Source organism: Bombina bombina, chromosome 3 (assembly GCF_027579735.1).
Source record: "Bombina bombina isolate aBomBom1 chromosome 3, aBomBom1.pri, whole genome shotgun sequence".
NCBI lineage: Eukaryota > Metazoa > Chordata > Amphibia > Anura > Bombinatoridae > Bombina > Bombina bombina.
This window is the reverse complement of record NC_069501.1, coordinates 78757030-78779520: the sequence shown is the minus strand read 5'-3', so window position 1 is coordinate 78779520 and position 22491 is coordinate 78757030. Positions and strand designations below refer to the sequence as shown.

At 38.5% G+C, this 22491-nt stretch overlaps 1 protein-coding gene across 1 annotated transcript in view; it reads right to left on the bottom strand.

The window, feature by feature from the left end:
- Positions 1–22491, bottom strand: part of PDZK1 (PDZ domain containing 1) — a 102452-nt gene that overhangs the window by 1170 nt on the left and 78791 nt on the right. The gene's annotated exons all lie outside the window — the stretch shown is intronic.

Below are 22491 nucleotides of genomic sequence, written 5' to 3'. Positions count from 1 at the left end.
CGACAAACTAACGGATGTTTACCAATGGGGAAATTATTGATAAAATCATGTCTAGCAGAAATAGCAGATCGAGAAAGATTAATAGTTCTATAAGCAAGACCATTATCAAAAAGATGAGAAAGAGAATTTAAAACTTGAGTCAAAGGAGCTGAAAAGGGATCCAAGTTCCTAGACAAGCACCAGCTAGACCAGCTGGACCATGCGGAAAAATAGGATTTATGGGTTCCCGGAGCCCATGATTCCCGCATGAGAGATTTAGCTGATTCCGAAAGTTCGTGGAGATCTCTGATTTCCCCGTAATTGACCAAGCTATCAGTTTGAGAGATTGATTTAGAATGAGATTGTGAGGATTTCCTACAGGATCTAGTAGAAGTTCTGGGAACAGAGGGAGAAGCATTGGAAATTTGAACGACATCTCCAGAAGGGAAGGAAACCAAGCCTGGGTTGGCCAAAGTGGAGTTATCAGAAGAAGGAATAAAAGATTCCTGCGAACTATTGAAATCGTCCGAGCAATCAATGAAAAGGGGGGAAACGCGTAAACTCTGTGGAGAGGCCACGGTTGAAGAAAAGCATCTATCGGATCCGGACGCCAACTGAAATATTGAGGAAGTTGATGATTGAGTCGAGATGCAAAAATATGTAGAGAAAAGGGACCGCAAAGGGATTAAATTGAAAGAAAAATGTCCCTGTTTAACATCCAATCGCTGGAATCTTTCAAGAACCGGGAACCCCAGTCTGTAGCTGAATTGGATAGACCGGGAATATATTCTGCTTTGATGGAAATATTCCTGTCCATACACACATGAATAAAGTCTTTGGTAATGTTGGATAGGTTTCTTGATTTGGTACCGCCTAAGCGATTGAGGTATCTGACTGCAGAAATATTGTCCATACGAAGAAGAATAGAAGCTGGGGCAAAAGATTTTACAAAACATTTTACAGGAAAAGATCCGGCCAAAAGTTCCAAACAATTTATATGAAGATTCTTCTCCTCTAAGGACCATTTGCCTCCTGTTATAGATGGACCACAAAGAGCTCCCCATCCTGAGAGACTAGCGTCTGATTCTATAATGATATCCGGAGATTTTCCAAAAATTGCTCTCCCGTTCCAAGCTTCCATATGAGCAAGCCACCATGAAAGCTCCTCTTTGGAATCCGAAGATAAAGGAATGAGATGAGAATAAGAGAAACCTTTTTGAAGATAAGAAATTTTCAAACGCTGAAGTTCGCGATAATGTAGGAGGGCAGGAAAAATAGCCTGAATGGAGGATGAAAGTAACCCAGCAATTCTGGCTATTTGTCTGACAGAAACTAACTGTTTGGAAAGAGTCCTTGAAATTTCCTTCTTTATATTCTTTATCTTCTCTTGAGGAAGGCTCAACATGGATTTGGAAGTATCTATAAGAAAACCTAAGAAAATCAGATTCTTGGTAGGAGATAAGACTGATTTTTCTTTGTTCACCAGGAAACCCAAGTTCTCCAAGAGATTGATAGTTGTAGATAATTGAGATTGGAGGGAAGAGAAATTTTTATTCATTATTAATATATCGTCTAGATAAATAATTAGACGAACACCCCTCTGTCTCAACCAGGATACTACAGGTTTGAGAAGTTTTGTGAAAATCCAAGGAGCGGATGAAAGGCCAAAAGGAAGACAAGTGAAATTCCAATTTTGGTTGTCCCATGAAAAGGTTAGATATTTCCAATGTTCTGGGGAAATGGGAACAGTCAGATAAGCATCGGATAGATCTAATCTGACTAACCAATCGTTGTCTAAAAGGCAGTCTCTTAAGAGATGAATACCTTCTAATTTGAAGTGGTTGTAGGAAACGAAAGCGTTTAAAGATCTGAGATTTATTACTGGTCTGAATTGACCGTTTTTCTTTTTTACAAGAAAGATATTGCTGAAAAAAGCTAGATGAGGATTTAAACTTGGAGATATTGCATCTTTTAAATGAAGGTTTTTTATTTTTTTTTTAATCTGAGCCCTGTCTTTTAAAGAAAAATGAATAGGAAAAGGGAAAACTTTTTGAATTGGAGGAGAGACGAACTCTATTAGGACTCCTTGAACTGTTTGAAGAATCCAAGGGTCTGAAGTAATATGAATCCAATTTTGAGAAAATAGAATTAGTCTTCCTCCAACTTTTGATGGGAAAAAAGGTAGAGGAAGAGGAGATATTGAATTTACCTGCAGATGAGCGTGATCTTGCTCTGAAGCGGGATCCTCTTTGCTGCCAAGGTCTGGCGTGTGATGGGAAAAAATTTGAGGGGTAACCTTGTTCTTGGAAGGTTCTGTTGAAATTGTAATTTGGCTGTTGGTAATGAGGTCTGGAAATAAAAGAGGCACGGCCGGGAAAGCGACCTCTTCCTTTACCGGCCCTGTCAGAGAAATTCTGAGACTGCAATATTTTTCTCATGTTATTTTTAACTTTATTAAGAGTCGTAAAAGTATTGGCATACTGATTAAGATCTTTCAAGAAAACGTCTCCGAAAAGAAAACCATCCTTATCTGAATGAAGTTCATTATTTGCGAAATCGCAAATTTTTGGATCAATTCTACGTAATATATTCTTACGTCTTTCGATAATCATGTTAGCGTTAGTACTGCCAACAAAAGATAATATTCTCTGAACCCACTCTCTAACTGTATGGGGGTCCATATTTGTCATTACGAACAGCCTCCTCAGAAAGCTCAAACAATTTTGTTATTGGGCCAATAGTATCCAATAATCTGTCCTGGCAATTTTTCCAAGATCTATCAAGGCCCTTTTTTAATTTATAGCCAGGCGATCCAATAAACTTAATAACTTTACGATCGATATCTGGGGTTAAATTGCTATTATGTGGAAGAAGTGGTCTAGGGCATTCTGCCCTCATATTATTCCTTGCAGGTTTTTTTAACGTTTTCTTTAATTGAAAATCCACAAATTTAGCTATACCTAATGATGGAAACCATTCTGAGGAGTGGGGATGCTGTAAAGTATCTGCGTTGAAACACGGATTCCCCATGGGGTCATTAAAATTTTTCTCAGCTTCTGAAAATTTTGTGTTATGTTTCTTAAGTTTTTTCTTTTTTGGTTCTGAATCTGAAGAATCCGATTCATAATTTGAAGAATTCTTATCAGATACATCATAAAAAGAATCAAAATTTTCTGAAGTAGGATAATCTGAATCTATTTCTGTAACAAAAGATTTTGTCATTTGTTTGACAGCTCCCTTTTTATTCCCCCTGGGAGTTAGGGTTCTCATTGCGGATGTTTTGATTCCTTTGCCGCCAGGAATAGGAAAATCAGACAAAGTTTGTTTTGATTTTGAAACTAGTTTCTTACTAGTTTTAATTGCAGCTGAAGTAGCTTTCCTTTTGATGGCTTTCTTTTGTGGAGATTGAGATAACAAATTTGTCATGTGGGACATAAGTTTGCCTAAAGAACTATCAATCATCTTTTGGACTGACTGTTCAGTTAAAATAACAGATGATGATGTCTCTTGAGACATAATGAATAACATTTTATTTTATATATGTGAATAATAAAATAAATAATAATAATTATAGCCAATACTTAAATAACCATCAATAAAATATTAGAGTAAATTAAAACTCAAAATGTCAATCAATTTTTCTGACAGAAAAACAATTGAAATAAATTCAATAGAAGTATTTGAATAAAATATAAATATATTATTATTCCCAGCAATAAACAAAGGGGCCACCGGAGGGCAATATACACCTAAAAATGAAGAAAACAAACATTTACTATGAGAAGAAATGGAAACAGAAACAATGTTGCAAATAGGAAGTTTCTTTTACATTGAAGGAGAAGCCGGGTGGTGCGTCCGTCAATGAAGAAAGCTAATGACGCAGTGAGAAAATGGGCGGCGGATACGTCGCTATAGCAATGCCCACAACATGGCGGAGAGCCGAGCAGAGAAAAACGGAGCTATTAGAGATGAGACACAAGAAGGATCAAATAAAGACGAGGTAACAAAAATTTAATATAACTAAAAAACGAAAGAAATCAATCTGGGAGATAAATAAACAACATAAAACTTGAAACAGAAAAACGGAACAAAAAGTTTGAAAAACAGCAGTTAGAGCATAAATGAGGAAAAAATATATTTTATGGCAAAAACGAAAATAAGATAAGAAAAAGAAAAATTAATAATACAATAAAATAAGCAAGAAAAAGATAAAATAACTATTTAAATACAATATTTAAATAAAAGCAATGCATTTATTAATAATAATATATATTTATGTAGAGACAAAAATATAGCACACTTATCTTTTGAATGAGCAGCAAAAGAAAGAGGAAGATGGGGTGCTCATTGGTCCATTATTACACTGTTATCTACAATAGCCTTTTCCTGGCCTAATTATCTTGGTTCATTTTTCTCTTTATTTATGTAATGTGTTTTATTGTACTTTAAAATGCTGCACACTAGTAGTAAAGGAAAGTAAAGCAAATATGAAGTCTCTGGTCTTGTAATAAAATCTAATATCCCTCTATCACTTCACGCTTTGAGTCTGCCCTTATATTACATATATATATATATATATATATATATATATATATATATATATATATATATATCTTTATAACTAGAAACTCCTCCTTAACCTCTGCCCTTATATTACCACTAATTTTATTATAAAACCCTTTTTTTCCTTTGTCATCCTCTATATTGCCCAATGCCCATACAAACATAAGTTGTATTGTATATCTACTAATTATCCATCCATCCCATTGTCCTCTGAGTCTGACCCTTGATTACCCATACCCTTACATAACATAATATGGCCGCCATTACCCCAATTAGTTTTAATGCCCGTAGTAAGTAGTAGGCTAGTAGCCCATTAATTATATATATATATATATATATATATATATATATATATATATATATATATATATATATAAAATCACAGAATGTGACACAGTAGTGAAAATATCTGATCACTATCTCTGCTGACACTGCTGTCTATACTATTACAACACTCACTGACTCTGTAGACCATCCGTGACACAGCAGCACTGACCTGGTCACCCGGATGTCTAAGTATCACCTGCTGCTGGGCTGAGCCTGAGTAACTACCTATATATCACAGAGACAGTGGTGAAATAAATATCTGATCACTATCTCTGCTGACACGACTCATCAGAAATGATAACCAAATAAGAGCTCAGATAACTTGATTAATCACATACAGTGTGAGTGAGCAACTTTAAAAGACCACACCAAGAAACAATGGAAAGTTAAGTGCTGAATAACTAGGGATGGGTGAATGTGTAAATTTTCGAATTTCGAATGTAAAACGAATGTTATTACCGAAATTCGAATTCTAAATCCGAATGTCGATAAGAACGAATATTCTTAAAAATTCGAAAATCGAATGTTATTTACAGTTTTCGAATGTCACTTTCGAATTCGAATGTTTATAATTATATCGAATGTTCACATTCAAAATTTCGAATTTAACATTCTATTTAACAAATACTATTCAGAAGTTCAATAGTTCATGTGGTAGTAAATTGATACATAATAGATAAAAATATATAATTTCAAATGTTTCCATATAGAATATTGCATAATTCGAATATTACATTTAAAGAAAGCATTAGAAATACTATTACAAATATATAAATTTGAATTTTTCGAATTCGAATATAAATTCGAATTTTTCAAATTCGAATATTGCATAATTCTAATATTACATTTAAAGAAAAAGCATTAGAAATACTATTACAATCTAATTTCAAATTTTTCAAATTCGGATACACGTATTGCATAATTCGAATATTACATTTAAAGAAAAAGCATTAGAAATACTATTACAATCTAAATTCGAATTTTTCTAAATCAAATATTGCATTTAAAGAAAAAGCATTAGAAATACTATTACAATCTAAATTCGAATTTTTCGAAAAGAATATTTTCGAATGTAATCGTAAAATTCGAGACCGAACATTCGAGATCGAATGTTAGAATGTTATGTAAACATTCTACATTCGATTAGAACGAAAGAATGTGTTAAAATTTGTGCCGTTTTTCGAATGTTGCGAAACATTCGCCCATCCCTATGAATAACCTGGTGTCTGCAAAACAACAACATGTAAATTAAAGACTTTTAGCAATTTAGAATTGTGCTGGGACTTATATTTTATTTTTAGCACTGAGAATCAGTGTCTTTTCAGATTCTCAGAATCAAAATCAGAAGTAGGAAATTTGTATGTTCAAACACATTTTGCTAACATGCCAGAGGAACTCTACTGGGATTGTTAAATAGCATAATGAAGGGATTGGAATACTGTCTAAATACTGGAGGATTTTTTTTTTTATGAGTCTGATAAATGCTTATCTGCATGGGAAAACATCCAGAGTAATGTAACTTTCCAGCAAACTTTAAGGATGTGAGCTAGGGGACATTTATTTTTGTTATACACAGACATTTGACAAAATTTACAAAATTGAGTGGTTACAGTGATAATAACATAGGAAATCCAATATATTGCATGAAAGGATTCTTTGTTATTTTTTTTAGGTACGTATGAGTTTAATTATGTAGGTTTTACTTTCAAAAAGGAGCACCATATGTGTAATAACATAAAGAACTGTTGCAGACAAATAATGTGTGTTTCCATAGGAAAGGGACAAATCACTAAGAATCATTAAGAAAACATCATGCATCTTAATAATTTAAATGTGCTATAAACCTTTACAAACTGTGGAAATGGTTGCTATTGTATATTATAATAGGTGGTTTGCATCCTAATATTCTGCTAAATATTTGTAAGGTACTAGTCAAGTTTAAACAGACCTGTAGTTACATGACTGCTGTCTATACTATTACAACACTCACTGACTTTGTGGACCATCCGTGACACACACAGTAGCACTGACCCGGTCACCCGGATGTCTAAGTATCACCTGCTGCTGGGAGCCTGAGTAACTACCTATATATCACAGACACAGTGGTGAAATAAATATCTGATCACTATCTCTGCTGACACGGCTGTCTATACTATACCACTCACGGACTCTGTGGACCATCCGTGACACAGCAGCACTGACCCGGTCACCCGGATGTCTAAGTATCACCTGCTGCTGGACTGAGCAACTACCTCTTCTGATCTATCTGAGTCCGACTCCTGGCTGAGCTGCTCCGTCCTGCGGTTGCCATTGTGTAGTAGGCTACACGTCACGTACTTAGCCCCCGGGCCCCCCCACCTCCAGCAGCAACCGGCTCCTTCACCTTCAAACTTACCTTACCTGGCTCAACTCGTTGTACGTTCACGTTGCTTGTCGCCGGCACCGCCTCAGCCATCCTGACTCAGAGACTCCTGTCCTCCTTGGCTCTACCACGTGGCCACACAAGGTCTGCTGCAGCTCCTGCCGCCTGAGCTTCTAATGCGCACTTAAAATTGTGTGCGCACGGCGTGTGGAGGCGGAGCTAAGCAGCCAGACAGAGCCAGGGCAGGTCACAGTGGGAGACAGAGTGTAATATGTGGACCGGATTCCGGATTTATTTACACACCGGCCGGTCCACATATTAATTTGCACTGCATTGCTTTTACAAGCTGGCTCGCCTCAGAGGCTCCACTGCTCCAGTCCAGTCTTTTTTCATCACACTGACTGACGGAGTGGAGACAGAGCGGAGCGGAGTGCAGAGCCAGAGAGAGTGAGACACACAGGATGCAGGACTTCGTTCTCATGATCAGACATCACCGCGGCGCTAAGTTTAAAAAAAAGTCACAATATTGCTGCACCCCCCTTGCAAAAAAATAAAGAAATAAATACCAAAAAAAATATTCATTAAATTATTTTAATAGAAAAAAAAAACTACTTCTATGATGCATGGGGCGGGCCCCTTTAAGAAGTCGGGCCCTCGGGCCAGGGCAGATTTGCCCGACTTGTCAGTCCACCCCTGAAAATATAACATATCAATATGTTCTATTTGTTCATAAATAAATATTTCCACATATATCCGATGGCATTTTGGTAGTATACTGCGTATATATATATATATATATATATATATATATATATATATATATATATATATATATATATATATATATATATATATATATATATATAAAACAGCAATTTAAAATATGGGGAGGCGAAAAGTGAGTTTAAAATCCTCCACTAAATCCAAAATGTAGAGAAAATAACTTGTGTAAACCATTTACAAATGGTAATGCGGCGATGCTATGGCGTAAAAGGAAGTCTGCCTTAAAAAGCAGGCTAGAAGTAAAAAAGTGAGTCATTGAGAACCTCATTTGCATATCTCTCGCAGAATCCTTTGCTGCATTGGAAACAGTGTAATCAGAGAGTTTCTGGGGTAAAAGCAAGTCTTCTGATTTGTCTAGATTTGTAAAAGGTTTACACAATGAGTTATTTTCTCTACATTTTGGATTTAGTGGAGGATTTTAAACTCACTTTTCGCCTCCCCATATTTTAAATTGCTGTTGTATTTCCCCCCAAAAAACAACTATCAACTATCAAGCAGTGATTCAACCTACTCCCAGCTGATGAGTGGCAATAACCACGAAACAGCTGTCCTGGGATTGGTCTGAATCACTGTACTATCCCTAGCTAAGCTTAGAAGCGGTGTAATGCAGCGATGCTATGCCGTAAAGGGAAGTCTGCCTTTAAAAGCAGGCTAGAAGTAAAAAAGTGAGTCATTGTGAACATCATTTGCATATCTCACCCAGAATCCTTTGCTGCATTGTAAACAATGTAATCAGAGAGTTTCTGGGGTAAATGCAAGTCTTCTGACTTGTCTAGATATGTAAATGGTTTACACAATGAGTTATTCTCTCTCTATATATATATATAAATATAAATATATATATATATATATATATATATATATATATATATATATTGTTTAATGAATAGGGAAAAGGGGAATAGGGAATATTCAAATTGGCGCAACACTCAAAAAATTAGATCTTAAATGTGGGTGTCTAATTACAAGTAACTTTAAAAAACCCAGTTTGCTGAAATAAAACAACCGGTTAATATATGTGTCTTAGTCTCCAAATTAAAAAAAAAACTGTGGATGAGTAGAAGAAAAAGAAAAAAGGGAATAGCAGTGATTATTTAGTAACACTATTATAAGCTATTCTATAGTTGGATAACATATGGTATCTAAAGATGAATGTATACAGTATACACAATTTACTGTGTTGGAATATAGTAAACAATATAAACGTTCTGGCCACGTAACTGGTATAATTCCCACTGAATAGTATGTGACAGATTTGGTACACAAAGATATATATCAAAATGCAGCCATCTGTTTCAGGAATAACCTAAATGTTGGCAGATGTGACTTCGCTTGGTATTTTAAATATTGTAATAACAACAGCCTCAGCGTACAATATGTGGTGATAAAAGTAATGATAATGATAAAGCAATTTCAATATTGAGTTTAGATCACAAATAATAACCCAATAAAGTGCAAATTATAAGTCCAATGTTGGTAGAAAACTTCAATAGCTGTAGGTAGATGCGAGTAATACAAATGTTTAGGCAAATGAAACAATGTATCCACGTTCCACAACGAGCCCGTTGGGAGTATACTTACACTCCGTTACCTCAATCTGATGAGGTAAGTGCCGCGCAGTGTATAGGTAGTTCTCCCTCCTGGTATCTGTGGTGTAGTGGAGCGGTGTCCTCTTATGATCCAGAGATCTCTTAGGTGTTCTCTCTCGAATTTGGCTCAATCCACAATAGGCCTCACGCTTCCTCGCTGCTCCGCGAGAGGGGAGGTGATGTCTCTGATGCCAGTAGCAAGGTTCCGTAATGACGTAATCACGTGGAAAACAGTCCTGTGTCTCAGCTGGCCATTGGGGGTGGAGGTGTGTCAAATTTGGAAAAAGCCAGTAGATGTCGAGCAAAACTGCAGAAAACAGCTTTGGTATACACAGCAAGAGTAGTGCAAGTACCAAGGATCTGTCCTGCTGGTGTAGCAAAGTGAATGAAGAAAGTTCGAACAGTCCTCAGTTAAAACAACAAGCTTTATTTACCAAATTAAAACAGGAACAGGTAGCATCCAGTGGGAGCAGGCATACCACCTAGACTGGCTTACGTGTTTTGGCGTTTGCCGTAATCATAGGGTTTTGCTCAAACACACAAACTTTTTACTTTCAATTTGTAATACAGGTGCTGCCTGATGCACGCAAAAAGCTTCCGTCTAGTGAAATTTATGCTCAAGCGAAATCACCTTTTAGTGATTTCGCTTGAGCATAAATTTCACTAGACGGAAGCTTTTTGCGTGCATCAGGCAGCACCTGTATTACAAATTGAAAGTAAAAAGTTTGTGTGTTTGAGCAAAACCCTATGATTACGGCAAACGCCAAAACACGTAAGCCAGTCTAGGTGGTATGCCTGCTCCCACTGGATGCTACCTGTTCCTGTTTTAATTTGGTAAATAAAGCTTGTTGTTTTAACTGAGGACTGCTCGAACTTTCTTCATTCACTTTGCTACACCAGCAGGACAGATCATTGGTACTTGCACTACTCTTGCTGTGTATACCAAAGCTGTTTTCTGCAGTTTTGCTCGACATCTACTGGCTTTTTCCAAATTTGACACACCTCCACCCCCAATGGCCAGCTGAGACACAGGACTGTTTTCCACGTGATTACGTCATTACGGAACCTTGCTACTGGCATCAGAGACATCACCTCCCCTCTCGCGGAGCAGCGAGGAAGCGTGAGGCCTATTGTGGATTGAGCCAAATTCGAGAGAGAACACCTAAGAGATCTTTGGATCATAAGAGGACACCGCTCCACTACACCACAGATACCAGGAGGGAGAACTACCTATACACTGCGCGGCACTTACCTCATCAGATTGAGGTAACGGAGTGTAAGTATACTCCCAACGGGCTCGTTGTGGAACGTGGATACATTGTTTCATTTGCCTAAACATTTGTATTACTCGCATCTACCTACAGCTATTGAAGTTTTCTACCAACATTGGACTTATAATTTGCACTTTATTGGGTTATTATTTGTGATCTAAACTCAATATTGAAATTGCTTTATCATTATCATTACTTTTATCACCACATATTGTACGCTGAGGCTGTTGTTATTACAATATTTAAAATACCAAGCGAAGTCACATCTGCCAACATTTAGGTTATTCCTGAAACAGATGGCTGCATTTTGATATATATCTTTGTGTACCAAATCTGTCACATACTATTCAGTGGGAATTATACCAGTTACGTGGCCAGAACGTTTATATTGTTTACTATATTCCAACACAGTAAATTGTGTATACTGTATACATTCATCTTTAGATACCATATGTCATCCAACTATAGAATAGCTTATAATAGTGTTACTAAATAATCACTGCTATTCCCTTTTTTCTTTTTCTTCTACTCATCCACAGTTTTTTTTTTTAATTTGGAGACTAAGACACATATATTAACCGGTTGTTTTATTTCAGCAAACTGGGTTTTTTAAAGTTACTTGTAATTAGACACCCACATTTAAGATCTCATTTTTTGAGTGTTGCGCCAATTTGAATATTCCCTATTCCCCTTTTCCCTATTCATTAAACATTTTATTCTATCAGGTTTACTGTCCTTGGGGGCACAGTTTTCTCTAGATAGATATTCATAGGCAGCAAATCTAACACTTTAGTTACAACTGAATATATATTTTTAGGGTGTTCTTACAGCGCCACACCTACATCCATCTTTTCTGCTTATATATATATATATATATATATATATATATATATATATATATATATATATATATATATATATATATATATATATATATATATATATATATATATATATATATAAATAAATAAATAAATAAAAACAAAGGATATTCGGGCACTCCTTTAAGTAAAATATAGTTCATGTTGTATTCCAAATGCCTGCGTATAAAAACAGACAGAAAATGTTAGAAAAATGTCAACAGCAAAATCTCCGCTTATTGACAGTAACACATAGTGAATGAGTACTGCAGGGATCCTATGCATCAGACATGTTTCATGCTCAACAACACTTGTTCACTGCTGACAGGAATCCCAGCCTCCTCCGGTCGTTAAATGCTGATTTCTTAATATCAGATTCCAATCAGACAATATAAACTCAGTTGCCTATATCAACCATCAAGGGGGAACGAGAAGTTCCTTGGCGATGATGGAAGTATCTCAGATACTAGAGTGGGTGGAGACTCACAAATGTAAGCTGTCAGTGATCCACATTCCAGGTGTGGACAACTGGGAAGCGGGCTTCCTCAGCAGGCAATCCTTTCACCCAGGGGAGTGGTCTTTTCACCAGTGGTGTTTGCAGAGATATGCAGCGAGTGGGGGACGCGAGAGATAGATATCATGGCATCCCGCCTTAAATACCAAGCTACCCAGGTATGAGTTTGAGGTTGAGGGATTGATAGATGCCCTTTTAGTACCATGGAGGTTCAGACTCATATCTTTTTCCTACATTATCGCTTCTTCCTTGTGTGGTGCCTCGCATCAAGCAGGAGCAAGCATCTGTGATTCTGATTGCTTTATTGTGGCCATGAGAGACGTGGTTTGCAGATCTGGTGGGGATGTCCTAATCTCTTCCATGGAGGTTACCTTGTCGCAGAGATCTGCTGATACAGGGTCCCTTCGTTCATCAAAATCTAGATTCTCTGAGGCTGACTGCCTGGAGATTGAACGCTTAGTCTTAGCCAAGAGAGGGTTTTCTGAGAGTGTTATTGACACTTTGGTTCAAGCTCGTAAGCCAATTACTTGTCTTATCTACCATAAAGTATGGAGGACTTACTTGTACTGGTGTGAAGAGCGTGGCTTTTCCTAGCATAAGGTTAAGGTTGCAGGAATTTTATCTTTTCTCCAGGATGGACTGGAGAAGGGCCTATCTGCTAGTTACCTGAAGGGACAGATATAGGCCCTGTCGATGTTACTGCACAGAAGATTGGCTGAGCTTACGGATGTGCAGTCCTTTGTTAAGGCTCTGGCTAGGATCAGACCCGTGTTTAGATCTGGGGCTCTGCCTTGGAGCCTCAATCTTGTTCTTAGTGTTTTGCAGCAGGCTCCGTTTGAGCCTATGCATACTGTTGATATTAAATTGTTATCTTGGAAGATTCTTTTTTTTTTTGTTGGCTATTGCCTCTGCGTTCAGAGTTTCCTAGATGTCTGCTTTGCAATGTGATCTTAAAGGCATATGATTTAAAAACAAACAGTCCTCATTATGCATCACATACTGCATGCACATTGCACAAATAATCCAAAACAACAAGTTAATATGTATATATGTATTACAGTGGACCAATATATTTTATCAATTCATCATATGGTGTCACTATTTATTTTAACTTACATACTCAATGATTATTAATCTATTTTAAGGGGTTAGACACATAGGTTAATATCTCTCCTAAAGTTCAGACCAAAGGGTATGGAGGTGTTTAACTTCTCTTAGTCCTAATTTCTCCTCCCTATCTCCTCCCCTTTTCCATATGGGGACATGATCAATTGCTTGTACAGTTAACAAATTTACATTAGAGTTATTGTATTCCCTAAAGTGTCTAGCTATGGGAGTATCAGAATAAGGATCCTCAATTGATCTCACATGGGCTAGAAACCTGTCCTTAAGCAGTCATTTTGTTTTCCCTATGTACTGCATAGAACACCCCCTACAGATTAATAAATACATTACATGTGTCGTTGCACAATTAATGTAAAAACATAATTTATGCTTACCTGATAAATTACTTTCTCCAACGGTGTGTCCGGTCCACGGCGTCATCCTTACTTGTGGGAATATCTCTTCCCCAACAGGAAATGGCAAAGAGTCCCAGCAAAGCTGTCCATATAGTCCCTCCTAGCACGGACTACGTCTAAATTGTGTAACAAACGTTCCTTCTTTGAAACTGGATTCGGACACAAAGAAGGAACAACTATCTCCTGGTTAATATTTTTGTTAGAAAAAACCTTTGGAAGAAAACCAGGCTTAGTACGCAAAACAACCTTATCTGCATGGAACACCAGATAGGGCGGAGAACACTGCAGAGCAGATAACTCAGAAACTCTTCTAGCAAAAGAAATAGCAACCAAAAACAAAACTTTCCAAGATAACAACTTAATATCTATGGAATGTAGAGGTTCAAACGGAACCCCTTGAAGAACTGAAAGAACTAGATTTAAACTCCAGGGAGGAGTCAAAGGTCTGTAAACAGGCTTGATCCTAACCAGAGCCTGAACAAATGCTTGAACATCTGGCACAGCTGCCAGTCGTTTGTGTAATAAGACAGATAAAGCAGAAATCTGTCCCTTTAGAGAACTCGCTGATAATCTTTTATCCAAACCCTCTTGTAGAAAGGAAAGGATCTTAGGGATTTTGATCTTATTCCATAAGAATCCCTTGGATTCACACCAGCAGATATATCTTTTCCATATTTTATGGTAAATTTTTCTAGTTACCGGTTTTCTGGCTTGAACTAGAGTATCTATCACAGAATCTGAAAACCCACGCTTTGATAGAATCAAGCGTTCAATTTCCAAGCTGTCAGCTGGAGGGAGACCAGATTTGGATGTTCGAATGGACCCTGTACAAGAAGATCCTGTCTCAAAGGTAGCTTCCATGGTGGCACCGATGACATATTCACCAGGTCTGCATACCAAGTCCTGCGTGGCCACGCAGGAGCTATCAAGATCACCGAGGCCCTCTCCTGCTTGATCCTGGCTACCAGCCTGGGAATGAGAGGAAACGGTGGAAACACATAGGCTAGGTTGAAGGTCCAAGGCGCTACTAGTGCATCCACTAGAGTCGCCTTGGGATCCCTGGATCTGGACCCGTAGCAAGGAACCTTGAAGTTCTGACGAGACGCCATCAGATCCATATCTGGAATGCCCCATAATTGAGTCAACTGGGTAAGATCTCCGGGTGGAGTTCCCACTCCCCCGGATGGAATGTCTGACGACTCAGATAATCCGCCTCCCAGTTTTCAACACCTGGGATGTGGATCGCAGATAGGTGGCAGGAGTGATCCTCTGCCCATTTTATTATTTTGGTCACTTCTTTCATCGCCAGGGAACTCCTTGTTCCCCCCTGATGATTGATATAAGCAACAGTCGTCATGTTGTCTGATTGGAATCTTATGAATCTGGCCTTTGCTAGTTGAGGCCAAGCCCTGAGAGCATTGAATATCGCTCTCAGTTCCAGAATGTTTATTGGGAGAAGAGACTCTTCCCGAGACCATAGTCCCTGAGCTTTCAGGGATTTCCAGACCGCGCCCCAGCCCACTAGACTGGCGTCAGTCGTGACAATGACCCACTCTGGTCTGCGGAAGCTCATTCCCTGGGACAGGTGGTCCAGGGTTAGCCACCAACGGAGTGAGTCTCTGGTCTTCTGATCTACTTGAATCACTGGAGACAAGTCTGTATAGTCCCCATTCCACTGTTTCAGCATGCACAGTTGTAATGGTCTTAGATGAATTTGCGCAAAAGGAACTATGTCCATTGCTGCAACCATCAATCCTACTACTTCCATGCACTGAGCTACGGAAGGACGAGGAATAGAATGAAGAACTTGACAAGCATTTAGAAGTTTTGACTTTCTGACTTCTGTCAGGAAAATCCTCATTTCTAAAGAATCTATTATTGTTCCCAAGAAGGGAACTCTTGTCGACGGAGACAGGGAACTTTTTTCTATGTTCACCTTCCATCCGTGAGATCTGAGAAAGGCCAGAACGATGTCTGTGTGAGCCTTTCCCCATGAAAGAGACGACGCTTGTATTAGAATCTCGTCCAAGTACGGTACTACTGCAATGCCCCTTGGTCTTAGAACCGCTAGAAGGGATCCGAGTACCTTTGTGAAAATCCTTGGAGCAGTGGCTAACCCGAATGGGAAGGCCACAAACTGGTAATGTTTGTCCAGAAAGGCGAACCTTAGGAACTGATGATGTTCTTTGTGGATAGGAATATGTAGATACGCATCCTTTAGATCCACGGTAGTCATAAATTGACCTTCCTGGATTGTGGGTAGAATCGTTCGAATGGTTTCCATTTTGAACGATGGTACTCTGAGAAATTTGTTTAGGATCTTTAAATCCAGAATTGGTCTGAAAGTTCCCTCTTTTTTGGGAACTACAAACAGATTTGAGTAAAATCCCATTCCTTGTTCCGCCGTTGGAACTGGGTGTATCACTCCCATCTTTAACAGGTCTTCTACACAATGTAAGAATGCCTGTCTCTTTATTTGGTTTGAGGATAAGTGAGACATGTGGAACCTTCCCCTTGGGGGTAGTTCCTTGAATTCCAGAAGATAACCCTGAGAAACTATTTCTAGTGTCCAGGGATCCTGAACATCTCTTGCCCAAGCCTGAGCAAAGAGAGAGAGTCTGCCCCCTACTAGATCCGGTCCCGGATCGGGGGCTACTCCTTCATGCTGTTTTGTTAGCAGCAGCAGGCTTCTTGGCCTGCTTACCCTTGTTCCAGCCTTGCGTCGATTTCCAGGCTGGTTTGGTTTGAGAGGCATTACCCTCTTGTTTAGAGGATGCAGAGTTAGAGGCCGGTCCGTTCCTGAAATTGCGAAAGGAACGAAAATTAGACTTATTCTTGGCTTTGAAGGGCCTATCTTGTGGGAGGGCATGGCCCTTTCCCCCAGTGATGTCTGAAATAATCTCTTTCAATTCTGGCCCAAAGAGAGTCTTACCCTTGAAGGGGATATTAAGTAATTTTGTCTTGGAAGATACATCCGCTGACCAAGACTTTAGCCAAAGCGCTCTGCGCGCCACAATTGCAAACCCTGAATTTTTCGCCGCTAATCTAGCTAGTTGCAAAGCGGCATCTAAAATAAAAGAATTAGCCAACTTGAGTGCGTGAACTCTGTCCATAACCTCCTCATACGGAGTCTCTCTACTGAGCGACTTTTCTAGTTCCTCGAACCAGAACCACGCTGCTGTAGTGACAGGAACAATGCACGAAATGGGTTGCAGGAGGTAACCTTGCTGTACAAAAATCTTTTTAAGCAAACCCTCCAATTTTTTATCCATAGGATCTTTGAAAGCACAATTATCCTCGATAGGAATAGTAGTGCGCTTGTTTAAAGTAGAAACTGCCCCCTCGACCTTAGGGACTGTCTGCCATAAGTCCTTTCTGGGGTCGACCATAGGAAATAATTTCTTAAATATAGGAGGGGGGACAAAAGGTATGCCGGGCTTCTCCCACTCCTTATTCACTATATCCGCCACCCGCTTGGGTATAGGAAAAGCGTCAGGGTGCACCGGAACCTCTTAGGAACTTGTCCATCTTGCATAATTTTTCTGGAATGACCAGGTTGTCACAATCATCCAGAGTAGATAACACTTCCTTAAGCAGTGCACGGAGATGCTCTAATTTAAATTTAAATGTCACAACATCAGGTTCTGCTTGTTGAGAAATTTTACCTGAATCTGAAATTTCCCCATCCGACAAAACCTCCCTCATGACCCCTTCAGATTGGTGTTAGGGTATGACAGAGCAATTATCATCAGCGCCCTCCTGCTCTACAGTGTTTAAAACAGAGCAATCACGCTTTCTCTGATATGCAGGCATTTTGGATAAAATATTTGCTATGGAGTTATCCATTACTGCCATTAATTGTTGCATAGTAATAAGCATTGGCGCGCTAGAGGTACTAGGGACCTCCTGCGTGGGCAAAACTGATGTAGACACAGAAGGAGCTGATGTAGAACTATGTCTACTTCCTTCATCTGATAAATCATCTTGGGCAACTTTACTATCTGTGGCAATACTGTCCTTACTTTGTTTGGACGCTATGGCACAATTATCACACGATTTTGAAGGGGGACACACATTGATCTTCAAACATATAGAACATAGCTTATCTGAAGGTGCAGACATGTTAAACAGGCTTAAACTTGTCAAAAAAGTACAAAAACCGTTTTAAAACAAAACCGTTACTGTCTCTTTAAATTTTAAACAGTGCACACTTTATTACTGAATATGTGAAAAAGTATGAAGGAATTGTTCAAAATTTACCAAATTTTCACCACAGTGTCTTAAAGCATTCAAAGTATTGCACACCAATTTTCAGAGCTTTAACCCTTAAAATAAAGAAACCGGAGCCGGTTACAGTTTTAACCCCTCTACAGTCCCAGCTACAGCCTTTGCTGCGACTTTACCAAACCCAGGGGGGAATACGATACCAGATGAAGCCTTCTAGGAACTTTTCCAACTACTTTCAGATCCTTACACATGCATCTGCATGTCTTGCTCTCAAAAGTAACTGCGCATTAATGGCGTGAAAATGAGGCTCAGCCTACAACTGGGAAGGCCCTTCCTGACTGGAAAGGTGTCTAACACAGTGCCTGACGTTAAAAAACATTCCCCAAGCTTATAAGTGTGAATTACAAGCATAAATATGTATAAAATGCCCAAATAAAGCAATCGATTTTGCCCATAAAAGTGTCTACCAGTTTTATAGCCCATATTAAGCCCTTTATTCTGTTTGAGACTAAGAAAATGGCTTACCGGTCCCCATGAGGGGAAATGACAGCCTTCCAGCATTACACAGTCTTGTTAGAAATATCGCTAGTCATACCTTAAGCCGAAAAGTCTGCTAACTGTTTCCCCCAACTGAAGTTACTTCATCTCAACAGTCCTATGTGGAAACAGCAAACGATTTTAGTTACTGTCTGATAAAATCATCTTCCTCTCACAAACAGAACTCTTCATCTTTTTCTGTTTCAGAGTAAATAGTACATACCAGCACTATTTTAAAATAACAAACTCTTGATAGTAGAATTAAAAAATTACAACTAAACACCACATACTCTTAACCATCTCCGTGGAGATGTTGCCTGTGCAACGGCAAAGAGAATGACTGGGGTGGGCGGAGCCTAGGAGGGACTATATGGACAGCTTTGCTGGGACTCTTTGCCATTTCCTGTTGGGGAAGAGATATTCCCACAAGTAAGGATGACGCCGTGGACCGGACACACCAATGTTGGAGAAAATTGATTTTATGTGCTTTATTTGTGCTGGTTGAGACAAAGTTGTCACCTTCAGTGACATAATCACAGGTTTTGAAGATATTTTTTCTGCATTTAAGAACCCCTTTTCTTTGTTTCAACCAGCAAGTATTAGTTGATTTCTTTGAACAGTCTGAGGGGGATACATAGTTGTGTAAGCCATTTACAAATCTAGACAAGTCAGAAGACTTGCTTTTCCCACAGAAACTATCTGAATACATTGTTTCCAATGCATCAAAGGACTCTGGGTAAGATATGCAAATGAGGTTCACAACTCACTTTTTTACTTTTAGCCTGCTTTTTAAGGCAGACTTCTCTTTACGCCATAGCATCACCGTATTACACAGCTTTTAAGCTTAGCTAGGGTTAGTACAGTGATTCAGACCAATTCCAGGACAGCTATTTCTGTGGGAAAAGCAAGTCTTTTGACTCGTCTAGATTTGTAAATGGCTTACAAAATGAGTTATTTTCTCTATATATTTAGAAATACATAGAACATATTCTGCTATGTGCAGAACAATGGAATGTGAAATTGACAGTAAATACATAGTTAAAACCTTTATTAAATATGAATATTGCATAAATATGTTTTTACATGTTTTCATTTACTTAACAGCAAAGGGCTCCATTGCACATTTATATGTCTATATAAATATATATATAAAAATATATATGTTTATATTATTGTCAATACATATATACACATATAAAACATATGTACACATATATATACATAAACATTTTTAAAGATGTATATGTATGTATCTCTATGTTAAATCCAATTTTTCTAAAACCTGAGATCTCATATCTTTGAACCCTTGTAACTTTTGTGTGCAATATTTTTTTAAATAATTTTTATAATATGTTATTATGAGTGTAATTGTACTTTGTAATGTATTTTTGATGTGTTTCGTGACACTTAAGTTTCAAGAAACCGTTAACCAGAGCTCTGAAGTCACTGTAATCATTCTAGCGTAAATAGTGACTGCACTCACGTGATCACGTTTATTTTCAACTCGTAATGCGAGAAGCCCAATGAGCGCAAACCCTCATGATAAACCCCTTATCACTCTGGCACAAACGTTTGTGCTCCAATCATAATCTAGCCCTAAATAATGTTTTAATTTTTAACCATGTTCAATTAATGGAATAAAAGGTTTACAGCAGGGCAACTTAGGCTCAGATTACAAGTGGAGCTCTATTGATAGCGCAGGGTGCTAAAATTAGAGTGCAAATTGATATTACAAGTCCATGGTACAGCAGAATAACCAGAGAATGTTTAGCGCGGTCTATATCCCTTTAGCGTGCACTATACTTTCAATGGATAGCGCTTGAGCACAACCCAAAATAACATTACTAAGAAGTAAAGCCTGCTGGGGCCATTGCCACGAATGCAGGCGGTCCTCCTGTTGCTAGGGATGTGGCGGTGTAACTACAGCACGGAGATGACATCATCACCACCCGCCCTATCCTTTGATGCCGGTCTGGATCCCTCCTGTGACGCGAATCCTACCCTATGTGAGTGTCTCACTCACTCTCACCTGTGCCCAAGTATAGGTGTTACAGTGTGTGCTCTTGGGTGCTGTATTACTGGTATTGTTGGATTGCTAGATTATTGCTGAACTCTGCCTGTCTGACAACTCTGCTTGCTTAATCCTTGTACTGCTGGATTGCCATATCGTTACTGAACTCTGCCTGTCTGGCCACTCGGCTTGTTTAACTCTTGTACGGCTGGATTGCCATACCTTTGCTGAACTTTGCCTGTCTGATCACTCTGCTTGCTTATCCCTTGTACTGCTGGATTGCCATACCTTTACTGAACTCTGCCTGCTGACCATTCTATTTGGTTTACCCCTGAACTGCTATACTGCTGGATCGTCTTCCTGTTGCCAGACCCTGCCTGTATTGACCATTCTTTGCTTTCATCTTATTGCCGTGAAGGACTGTTCTGTCTGCCGTGAGTACTGCTTACCTCATTTAATAAACTCACTCTGTTCTGGGATATTTCCTATCCTTCTACTTGACGCCGGGATAAGAAGACTACTGGCCAAGTTTGGTCTGAGAAATACTTTCTCTTTAAATGGGGTCCTTTCAGTGCTTACCATATAGACACACTCCTCATTGACCGTAACACATTTATCATGCCCCCCACTGTGGCGAACAGCTTTGACTGGAGGGCTTGTCTGTATACTAATGCTACAAGTGAGTGTACCTGTTAGGATACATACAGTGTATCAGAGAGATTTTTCTACACGTCTCCATGCTATGGTTCAATGCCTAATTGTAACACACTATATGGTAACTGTATTAGCATACAGTAATACCATGATGTATACAAATTATGATTTCTTTTTTTAAGGTGATGTCCATATGATTTAATGTTTATAATAACTATATATAAGCAATTCTAAAATGCATATTTGAAGTGGTATTTCACTTTCCAGCACCTCCGATCTAGCTGTAACTTTTTTCCTGTAGTCACCTAAGCATGTAGCACCTATATTTACTCAGTACACTGTTTTCTAGGTTTGTTTAACACTGTTACTCTGGGGACCATTGGTGTATTTTGCTATACTGTTTATGTATATGTATATATATATATATATATATATATATATATATATATATATATATATATATATATATATATAAACATTTATTTTCTTCTAAGTGATGCACATAGGTATTTAAAGTATTCTTAAACGCACCTTCGGCTTAGCACTAAAGCAAAAGACAGAAAAGTTTTTTTTAGTGCGCCCCATAGAAGTCTACGGGGAAAGGATGCTAGAGCGGTCGCATTATCTGACCTTCAGATGTTACTGCGCCTGAGTCTTTCTATTGAGCGATAACTTTTATATATGACTTGTAATACCAGAGCAAACATAGGAGTTATATTGATTTATCTTGAGCTGTGTCAACTTTGAAGATTCCAGTTGTGGTCTGAAACTATAACTGTCACACCGCACCGCTCTAGCTGTTGCTAGGGGTGCAGTGTCTCCTTCCCTGCTCGTTGTCAGGGGCAGTGTCGGCTCCGGATGCGTGCGGCGCCGACGTCATCGCCGCACGCTATTTTATGGGTTTATTCTATATTTTGGGGTACACATAATATTTCACATTGCTGCTATTTAATCCACTAGACCAGAGCTTTCCAAACATTTCATGTTGGTGACACACTTTTTAGACCTACATCATTTCACGACACAGTGATTCAGTTGTACTAGCAAACAGGAGGTTAAACTAACTTGTTTTAAGAGATACGGACACATACAGTAAATAATATAATAGCGAAATGTATTTACAAGTAACAGTATGTATGTGCAAGAATGAAAAAAAAGTTTAATAACACCAATAGCTACTTGCTATTTTAATGGGATGTATGAGGTTGATGGGATGAACACCGTTTCTGAATATTTGGTGGGATATTAGACACTCGCATTTTTAAGCTTCCCCTTCCTATCCATATATCAAGAG